Raw genomic sequence first — 7,797 nt, forward strand, 5'->3', positions numbered from 1 at the left:
GTGACTGCTCTGTGTGTATATGTACCCGTGTGTACATTGTGTGACTGTTCTGTGTGTATATGTACTTGTGTGACTGCTCTGTGTGTATATGTACCTGTGTGTGTATATGTACATTGTGTGACTGCTCTGTGTGTATATGTACCTGTGTGTAAATGTACATTGTGTGTATGTGTACATTGTGTGACTGCTCTGTGTGTAAATGTACCTGTGTGTACATTGTGTGACTGCTCTGTGTGTATATGTACCTGTGTGTGTATACATTGTGTGACTGCTCTGTGTGTATATGTACCTGTGTGTGTACATTGTGTGACTGTGTGTATATGTACCTGTGTGTGTACATTGTGTGACTGCTCTGTATGTATATGTACCTGTGTGTAAATGTACATTGTGTGACTGCTCTGTGTGTATATGTACATTGTGTGACTGCTCTGTGTGTATATGTACTTGTGTGACTGCTCTGTGTGTATATGTACCTGTGTGTGTATATGTACATTGTGTGACTGCTCTGTGTGTGTATATGTACCTGTGTGTAAATGTACATTGTGTGACTGCTCTGTGTGTAAATGTACCTGTGTGTACATTGTGTGACTGCTCTGTGTGTATATGTACCTGTGTGTGTATACATTGTGTGACTGCTCTGTGTGTATATGTACCTGTGTGTGTACATTGTGTGACTGCTCTGTATGTATATGTACCTGTGTGTAAATGTACATTGTGTGACTGCTCTGTGTGTATATGTACCTGTGTGTACATTGTGTGACTGTTCTGTGTGTATATGTACCTGTGTGTACATTGTGTGGCTGTTCTGTGTGTATATGTACCTGTGTGTGCACATTGTGTGACTGCTCTGTGTGTATGTACCTGTGTGTAAATGTACATTGTGTGTATGTGTACATTGTGTGACTGCTCTGTGTGTAAATGTACCTGTGTATACATTGTGTGACTGCTCTGTATGTATATGTACCTGTGTGTAAATGTACATTGTGTGACTGTTCTGTGTGTATACATTGTGTGTATATGTACCTGTGTGTAAATGTACATTGTGTGACTGCTCTGTCTGTGTATATGTACATTGTGTGACTGCTCTGTGTGTAAATGTACCTGTGTGTACATTGTGTGACTGCTCTGTGTGTATATGTACCTGTGTGTGTATACATTGTGTGACTGCTCTGTGTGTATATGTACCTGTGTGTGTACATTGTGTGACTGTGTGTATATGTACCTGTGTGTGTACATTGTGTGACTGCTCTGTATGTATATGTACCTGTGTGTAAATGTACATTGTGTGACTGCTCTGTGTGTATATGTACATTGTGTGACTGCTCTGTGTGTATATGTACTTGTGTGACTGCTCTGTGTGTATATGTACCTGTGTGTGTATATGTACATTGTGTGACTGCTCTGTGTGTGTATATGTACCTGTGTGTAAATGTACATTGTGTGACTGCTCTGTGTGTAAATGTACCTGTGTGTACATTGTGTGACTGCTCTGTGTGTATATGTACCTGTGTGTGTATACATTGTGTGACTGCTCTGTGTGTATATGTACCTGTGTGTGTACATTGTGTGACTGCTCTGTATGTATATGTACCTGTGTGTAAATGTACATTGTGTGACTGCTCTGTGTGTATATGTACCTGTGTGTACATTGTGTGACTGTTCTGTGTGTATATGTACCTGTGTGTACATTGTGTGGCTGTTCTGTGTGTATATGTACCTGTGTGTGCACATTGTGTGACTGCTCTGTGTGTGTGTATGTACCTGTGTGTAAATGTACATTGTGTGTATGTGTACATTGTGTGACTGCTCTGTGTGTAAATGTACCTGTGTATACATTGTGTGACTGCTCTGTATGTATATGTACCTGTGTGTAAATGTACATTGTGTGACTGTTCTGTGTGTATACATTGTGTGTATATGTACCTGTGTGTAAATGTACATTGTGTGACTGCTCTGTCTGTGTATATGTACATTGTGTGACTGCTCTGTGTGTAAATGTACCTGTGTGTACATTGTGTGACTGCTCTGTGTGTATATGTACCTGTGTGTGCATACATTGTGTGTATATGTACCTGTGTGTGTACATTGTGTGACTGCTCTGTGTGTAAATGCACCTGTGTGTACATTGTGTGACTGTTCTGTGTGTATATGTACCTGTGTGTGTACATTGTGTGACTGCTCTGTATATATATGTACCTGTGTGTGCGCATACATTGTGTGTATATGTACCTGTGTGTGTATACATTGTGTGACTGCTCTGTATGTATATGTACCTGTGTGTAAATGTACATTGTGTGACTGCTCTGTGTGTAAATGTACCTGTGTGTACATTGTGTGACTGCTCTGTGTGTATATGTACCTGTGTGTGTATACATTGTGTGACTACTCTGTATGTATATGTACCTGTGTGTAAATGTACATTGTGTGACTGTTCTGTGTGTATACATTGTGTGTATATGTACCTGTGTGTAAATGTACATTGTGTGACTGCTCTGTGTGTATATGTACATTGTGTGACTGCTCTGTGTGTATATGTACATTGTGTGACTGCTCTGTGTGTATATGTACATTGTGTGTCTGCTCTGTGTGTATATGTACATTGTGTGTCTGCTCTGTGTGTATATGTACATTGTGCGACTGCTCTGTGTGTATATGTACATTGTGCGACTGTTCTGTGTGTATATGTACCTGTGTGTGTACATTGTGTGACTGCTGTGTGTATATGTACCTGTGTGTGCATACATTGTGTGTGTGTATATGTACCTGTGTGTAAATGTACATTGTGTGACTGCTCTGTGTGTATATGTACATTGTGTGACTGCTCTGTGTGTATATGTACATTGTGTGACTGCTCTGTTTGTATATGTACCTGTGTGTAAATGTACATTGTGTGACTGTTCTGTGTGTATATGTACCTGTGTGTGCATACATTGTGTGTATATGTACCTGTGTGTATACATTGTGTGACTGCTCTGTGTGTATATGTACCTGTGTGTGTACATTGTGTGACTGCTCTGTGTGTATATGTACCTGTGTGTGCATACATTGTGTGTATATTTACCTGTGTGTAAATGTACATTGTGTGACTGCTCTGTGTGTGTATATGTACCTGTGTGTGTACATTGTGTGACTGCTCTGTGTGTATATGTACCTGTGTGTGCATACATTGTGTGACTGCTCTGTATGTAAATGTACATTGTGTGACTGTTCTGTGTGTATATGTACCTGTGTGTGTACATTGTGTGACTGCTCTGTGTGTATATGTACATTGTGTGACTGCTCTGTGTGTATATGTACATTGTGTGACTGCTCTGTGTGTATATGTACATTGTGTGAATGCTCTGTGTGTATATGTACATTGTGTGACTGCTCTGTGTGTATATGTACATTGTGTGTCTGCTCTGTGTGTATATGTACATTGTGTGACTGCTCTGTGTGTATATGTACCTGTGTGTAAATGTACATTGTGTGACTGCTCTGTGTGTATATGTACATTGTGTGTAAATGTTCATTGTGTGACTGCTCTGTGTGTATATTTACCTGTGTGTGCATACATTGTGTGTATATGTACCTGTGTGTAAATGTACATTGTGTGACTGCTCTGTGTGTAAATGTACATTGTGTGACTGCTCTGTGTGTATATGTACCTGTGTGTACATTGTGTGACTGCTCTGTGTGTATAAGTACCTGTGTGTACATGGTGTGACTGCTCTGTGTGTATAAGTACCTGTGTGTACATGGTGTGACTGCTCTGTGTGTATAAGTACCTGTGTGTACATGGTGTGACTGCTCTGTGTGTATAAGTACCTGTGTGTACATGGTGTGACTGCTCTGTGTGTATAAGTACCTGTGTGTACATGGTGTGACTGCTCTGTGTGTATATGTACCTGTGTGTACATGATGTGACTGTTCTGTGTATATATGTACCTGTGTGTGTGTATACATTGTGTGACTGCTATGTGTGTATTTGTACATTGTGTGTATATGTAATTGTGTGTGTACATTGTGTGACTGCTCTGTGTGTACATGTATCTGTGTGTACATTGTGTGACTGCTCTGTGTGTATATGTACCTGTGTGTGTATTCCAAAAAGAAATGTTTAACACCTATGACTGGAAATTAGGGAAGGTTGTACTATGTACATGTTATGTTACCGTTTATTGTGTGTACGTCTGTATATTGTGTGCAGACATACATTTTGAGACACTGTATTTGGTGAAATAATCTGTGTGATATGTAGCCCATAATACCAATAACCACTAACACTACTGTTCTTGGTTCAATGTCTTCGTGTGCCTGTTTTCTTTAAAAACTTGTGGGTGAAATACAGATATATAGGGTAAATCCTTTGAATGTGTTCATCTTGCTCCTAAATACAGTGAATAAGTAATCATTCTTCATGTTTTTAAAATACAATGTTATGTGCAGCTGTGGGTAATAAACTGTTTTACTTTAGTTATTTTGCCAGTGGGATTTATTGGAAAATAAATTCCGTGCATACATAATGGTGATACCAATGGTAAACATTCACACAGACAAAAATAGTGGCGAAAGCAGGGTGTCTGTCACATGTAATTAAAAGTTGTAACCTCTCTTACACTGGGCATAATGGGACATGGTAGCCATGCCTATATTGACAATTTTTTTTTCATTCAGTTTCCCATTGTAACAAAGTGTATTATTGATATTACAGTGATACTGTTTTACATTGTTCTTAAATAGAAGCCAGGTGGGTTATGGGTAATGGTCCAGTTTCAGGATACAGGTGAGGGGATCTTTTCTCTACAGGAAGTCCTGATCAGCTGAGAGCTAGTTCTGGCTGAAAAAGCTCTTTTGAGGGGTTAATGCTGGGAGTGTCTCTTAATCATCTTGGCCTTGCCCCCTAATTAACCTGTCACCATTGTCTCAGACTGCATTCAGCCAAACACCTTGGTGTCAGCCCAGAAGAGACCAAGGGGTATATTTACTAAAGTGTGGGTTTCAAAAAAGTGGAGATGTTGCCTATAGCAACCAATCAGATTCTAGCTTTCATTTATTTAGTGCATTCTACAAAATGAAAGCTAGAATCTGATTGGTTGCTATAGGCAGCATCTCCACTTTTTCAAACCCACAGTTTAGTAAATCGAGCCCCAAGAGGTGTATTAGGTTGAGAAGGGACAGCCATTCTCAGAGGATCCCACTATCTAAGGTCCCCACTGACTCAGTCCCTGGGAGCGTGGGAAAACTACAGGGTATAGAGGAAAGATGAGAGGCAAGGCAGGGAAGCAGGGGCGGATCTAGGAAATTGCTATACCCGGGGCGATGTAGGGGGGGGCGGGGGGATTTAGGCCCCGCCCCGTTTCTAAGCTGCCGGCGGCTGCACAGTATGTGCAGGTCCGCTCGGCAGTGACAGTGTGCTGTCCCGCTGCTCTGATTGTGTTTAAAACACAATCAGAGCAGCCGGGCAGCACACTGTCACTGCTGAACGGACCTGCACAGTGTGCAGCTGTCAGCAGCAAGACCCTGGTAGGGAAGGCGATGTTCTTTTTGTTTTGATCCTGGGAAGAACTCCAGCGTTGAAGTCTAGGCTTCTGCTGGCCTGAATACAGAGAGTGTCAGGCCGTGTGGCCTGGATTCAGCAAAGTCAACACATCCAGGTGACTGAAGCTCCTTAAGCTAGTGGAGTAAGGGACAGATAATGTGGTAATCCTGCCTGGCATTTATTTACTGTTTGTATATAGAATTCTAGTGATTGTTTTTATTGCAACAAATTTACTGTTGTACCTTTCTAACTGCATTTCACTTAGTGATAATAGGATCCCTAGAAGGTACTGTGTATGTTTCCCTGGCATATTATGGCATCCATGGGTGACCAGCCAGCATGAAGTGGATATAATTGGGCCAAATAAACCTGGTGTCTTCACACTGATTGCTTTGTTATATGCATTAACTATGACTGGGGGACATTTATGAAAACTTTTCTGTAAGTAGCTGTAGAAAATGCAGTTTTTCTTTTGCATCCTAATCGTTACTAGAAGAATAACATAAGCAAATTGGTTGCTATAAACTACACCATTTTATTTTATTATTTATTAATAACCTGTAGAACTTCTTCATAAATCTGTGCCTCACCAGTGTTTTGAGCAAACGTGTTAACAGAGAGTTGAAGAGCAATACAAATAGCAAGCTAGCTCAAGAACAGTTGATTCTATTTAAATGATTGTTATATTATGTAGTTTCTAAGTATCTGCCATATCTCAGATTGATGTCTGAAAACGTAATGATGAGGATGGTGGATCAATCTTCCAATCAACTTCAATGGCAACCAAGCAGGTTCCTGGCATCATAAAATGCATAATCAACATTCATATTATTATGAATTTAATGAATTTTTTCTTTTGTGTCATACTGCTCTTGCTGATTGGTATGGCTTTATGTTGTGTCATAGAACGCCATATGGCATTTGCACCTGTGACTTGTGAAAAACAAGCATACTAATTACACTAAAAGATGCATACACATATAGTAATGCCTGTGGAGAGACCAATCATAAAATCTGGGTCCCTGTTTACAAATCTTGCAATCTTATATCAAGGGAATCATGCAACTTAATATTGGCCATATAGAATACACATGCTTCTTGTATATATTGTATAGTAAACACAAAAATATTGCATGTAAACTAATTGTACAGCGTGTGTATTCCATATATGTCTGTGCTACCAGGGATGTCAGTATCCACTGTATCACTGTTCTGTGTGCCTTCTGCCTACCCTACTCTACAAATCACGGGGCTTTTCCCAAATACCATGAGAGGTAGTGTGCTCCTTTGTTTAGCTGTCATTCTCCAATTATATCACTTTTTTTTTAAATTAAGCTGATAGGGTTAAAGTAGGATTTTCATTTAGGGTCACTTTAGAAATTATAACAAATCTTGGTTGACATGGGGGAAACTGTTCGTGTCGGGATATAGTTATTTTAGCCTACTCAGGCTGTAACTCTGGTATGATGGTGTTAGATCTAAAATTCTGATCCAAGTTTGCCTGTGGTGTCAAGTATATCTGGAAGCGCTTCAATCAGCTGGAGAGAATTGACACAGACCAATTTCTGTATACAAGGAATATTCTCTGTTTATTGATACAAAGATACAAGTTTTTATAGTCTACTGAATATATGAATCCTACGTCATAAGCATACAATAGTCTATGGGATGCGCTGCTGATTAACTATCTCACATATTCTTGAGGTGTTTACTTTCTCCCCCTTCTAAGGACAGATGAGTCTATTGTTCTTATCTCAAGGGGGCTGGAGGTTAATCTTCTATATGCCATGTCCAACATCATGGGCACAGCTACCGCACTACGAGCTGAAAATGTAACTACCTATTCCATATTTGCCTACTTTCAGTAGGCGACGTCCAGGAGAGTGGCATGTCTAATGGGTGTGAGGGGGCGGGCCAAAACGATGCAATTCGAGGTGCCCCGTCCCCTCACGCCCATTAGCCACGAGTAAAATGACATTTTATCGCGGGGGCGAGGTCAAAATGACGCGATTCTCAGTGAATCGAGTCATTTTAACAAGGGAATTCCGGGATGCGGGAGATATGCCAGCTCTTGCGGGAGTCTGGGAGACTGACCCAAATTTCAGGAGTCTCCCGGACATTCCGGGAGAGTTGGCAAGTATGACCTATTCACATATCTTGATACATAACTTCAGGAGTCCTCTGTCAGCTTAACCTCAAGGCCATGGGCTTACATCTTGTAAATCTGCATATCAGCAGAAAAAATAATAATCTCTTTTAGCAAATAATATTTCTAT

The sequence above is a fragment of the Mixophyes fleayi genome, chromosome 1 (genome assembly GCF_038048845.1).
Source record: "Mixophyes fleayi isolate aMixFle1 chromosome 1, aMixFle1.hap1, whole genome shotgun sequence".
In the NCBI taxonomy this organism is placed as follows: Eukaryota; Metazoa; Chordata; class Amphibia; order Anura; family Limnodynastidae; genus Mixophyes; species Mixophyes fleayi.